The 3,217-nt window shown below is 47.2% G+C and overlaps 1 long non-coding RNA gene across 1 annotated transcript; it reads left to right on the plus strand.

The window, feature by feature from the left end:
* The first annotated feature begins 1,679 nt into the window (after positions 1–1,679).
* On the plus strand, positions 1,680–2,973 carry LOC145792584 (uncharacterized). The gene is made up of 3 exons (XR_014332025.1): positions 1,680–2,080; positions 2,189–2,287; positions 2,491–2,973. It is a non-coding gene; the product is annotated as an uncharacterized LOC145792584 (long non-coding RNA).
* Positions 2,974–3,217: the final 244 nt, after the last annotated feature.

Below are 3,217 nucleotides of genomic sequence, written 5' to 3' on the forward strand. Positions count from 1 at the left end.
ACTGCTCAATCTGAACACGTAGCTCATAACACAGTATTCGGTTTATTGTCATAACATAGCACACTGCTCAATCTGAACACGTAGTTCATAACGCGATATGCTTTTTCATAACATAGCACGCTGCTCAATCTGAACACGCAGTTCATAACACAGTATTCGGTTTATTGCACACTTCTCAATCTGAACACACAATCCATAACACAATATACTTTTTCCTTGGCACGCAGCTCATATTTTTTCATTTTGAACACACAGCTCACACTTTTCAAATTTGAACACACAGCTCATACTTTTCAATCTAAAACTGAATACATCTGTTCATTCTAAATAAAGGTATCCTCCCGTTTCACACGGGGTTATGGATCGATCATTGCGAGGGAGTGGTATATGGAGCTCCCAGACATTGTCCGACATATTGTGGACGAGGCTGGGTTTGGCCCATTCTGTGCGGGATTGTCGCGTCATCCAGTGAGCAGGACCCTCTTGGGCGCACTTGTAGAGGGATGGTGGGACACCACCAACTCTTTCCATTTTTCAACCATCGGGGACATGACGATGACCCCATATGAATTCTCCATGCTGACGGGCCTTGACGTGGCAGGCTGGCCGATCCCATACGATGTAGATATGGGTGAGTGGGAGGCCACTTGGATTTATCTGCTCGGAGCCCGTTCGCTGATCGACAGATCATCAGGCAGGGTCAGGTACACCTGGTTCTCCGAGCGGTACATGAGGACTACGCCCATGACCATTGAGGCCATACAACAGTATGCCCCGGGATTTTTGATGTTCCTCATCGGGACCACTCTATTCTCCGACAGGGGGAACACAGTCGGGCTTTACCTTCTAAGTGCCCTGGTGGACCTATCACAGGTCAGTCAGTATAATTGGGGTGGCGCTGGCCTCGCTACCCTTTACTGCTATATGAGCGCGACCTCCCGAGAGCGGGGGACCATAGTAGGTGGCTACTGGCGAGCCTGGGAGGTACATTCTACTCTCTTGATTTACATTTCTGCTTTTAATTATCTGTACACTGCACACTGCACATAGCATTCTGCACTCGGCATTCTGCACTCAGCATTCTACATTTTCTGATTTTCAATATCTGTACATTGCGTGCTGCACACAGCACTCTGCACTCGGCATTCTACACTCAGCATTCTACATTTTCTGATTTTCAATATCTGTACACTGCATTCTGCACTCAACATTCTACATTTTCTAATTTTGTATTTGGATTCTGCACTTATCATTTTGCATTCTATATATCTTGTACTTTGATAGCCACTGCCTTGCCTTTCACAGTTGTGGGTTTACGCGTACTTCCGGCCATTAGCCCCTGAGCTCGAGGTCGAGGCACCTCTTGCGATCCCCTACTCACGCAGATTTGAGGGTCGGTACTGGCCTAGGCCTCAGGAGACTCAGCTCTACCTTCGGCAATTCTTCGATACTATACGGGCAACGGAAGTGATCCAGAACTCTTAGTTCTTCATGCTTTCAGCTTTGATTCATCTTGCATATTTATGACATCTAATCAATTTATGCACTTGTTACCTGCAGGTGACCTGGCAGCCTTGGATCGACATGCCAGGGAATCCTCGATTTTTGTTTGCTGGGGCATGGGGCTCCTCCCAATGTAGGGTCTTGTTTCTCGGAGAGCGTTTCATGCGCCAGACGATGGGCAACTCCAATCAGGACGTCCCTTCACTGCCTCCACCAGAGATGCGGTCCGCAGGAGGTCTCACACCCCGGAAGGCGGAGGACCTTATATTGGGTATTGACGCGATCCTTTTCGTGGAGGGGGATTACGCGACATATCGCCATACGTACCTGATGCCTCCGCTGCCAGGTGTCCGTACCCCCAGGAGGAGAGTTACTGACATGCCTTCCTCAAGTCGTGCCCGAGCCGGAGACATTCTTTCATAGCAGCGGGGCAGGCACATCGAGAGCCAGGACTGGAGGGATGCCCTCGACTTGGCAGTATGCTGGATGGCTAGATCTTCCGACCGAGCTGACAGGCTGGCAGTATGGGACTTCTTACCCGATTCCACTGGAGCCTCCGATGCCCGACCATCGATACGTCAGTGACCTTGACTCACCACCAGTATATTTTAGAGTTTTCATTTATCACTCAGATATTTAGACATTCATTCATTCATTCACTGATGACTTGAACTTGTGTCTGCAGCCTCCCAAGGAGTATACTGAGGGCTTACTCAGAGTGGTGGCCTCACTCGAGAGTATGGTTCTGTAGAGGGAGACGCTGCTATATGCCTCCGGTGTTTGGGTACTTTTCAATTTCCTTGCATTTATTATACTTCTGATGACATATGGAAACTGAACATTTCACTCATTGATTCATTGTATGTGTAGAGCACATCTAACACATCATATTCACATACTATATCTGCATGCGCCCACTTTATGTATCATTATCGCATCTGCATCTGATATACATACTGGCTGATGCATTCAAATTGTCCTTTTCAGGTCCCACCTCTACAAACTGGGCCATCCAGGCCTTCTTGAGCGGCTAGGAGAGGAGTCTCAGCATGTGGCCTGAGGGGACGCAGAGCACCTGTTAGACAGGATGACAAGTCTAGCGAGGAGGAGGAGTCAGCACATCCACAGTCAGAGACATCTGCAGGCAGGGATGACGGCTCTGGTTCCAGTTCTGAGGGCGGAGGTGACGCCGAGGAGGATTCCGAGGACGGTGACTCCGATTTAGATGAAGGTGCCGGTGGCACAGAGGCTGCTCAGCCGAAGAGGGTGAAGAGGGCCTCTCGGTCTTGAGCTTGATAGCACTGATGCAGATATTCCTGCATTATTTTTCTTTTGACATGTAGTTGTAGCACATTGTACAGCTTAGGCAGTTTTATTTTCTTCAAAACTTGTACCCTGTTGTAAAATGTTGTAAAAAGGAAACATAATGGAATGGAAACGACTTTTCATTCAAAAAGTGTTGTATTTGTATACTAAGCATCGCATCGCATCATTTTGCACAAAAAAAATGGATTGAATGGAATTTGAACATCGTGCATTGCCAAGTCAGGTAATGAACCGACGCAACAAAACGACTCAATCCTAAAAACAACAACAAGACTTTAACAAGGTTACAACTTGATAAGCGAAGAGTAACAACTCGATAAATAAAGAGCAACAACTCGATAAACAAAAAGCAATAACTCGACAAACGAATGAGCAACAACTCGATAAG

Source organism: Camellia sinensis, chromosome 6 (genome assembly GCF_055761805.1).
Source record: "Camellia sinensis isolate YWXY chromosome 6, ASM5576180v1, whole genome shotgun sequence".
NCBI lineage: Eukaryota > Viridiplantae > Streptophyta > Magnoliopsida > Ericales > Theaceae > Camellia > Camellia sinensis.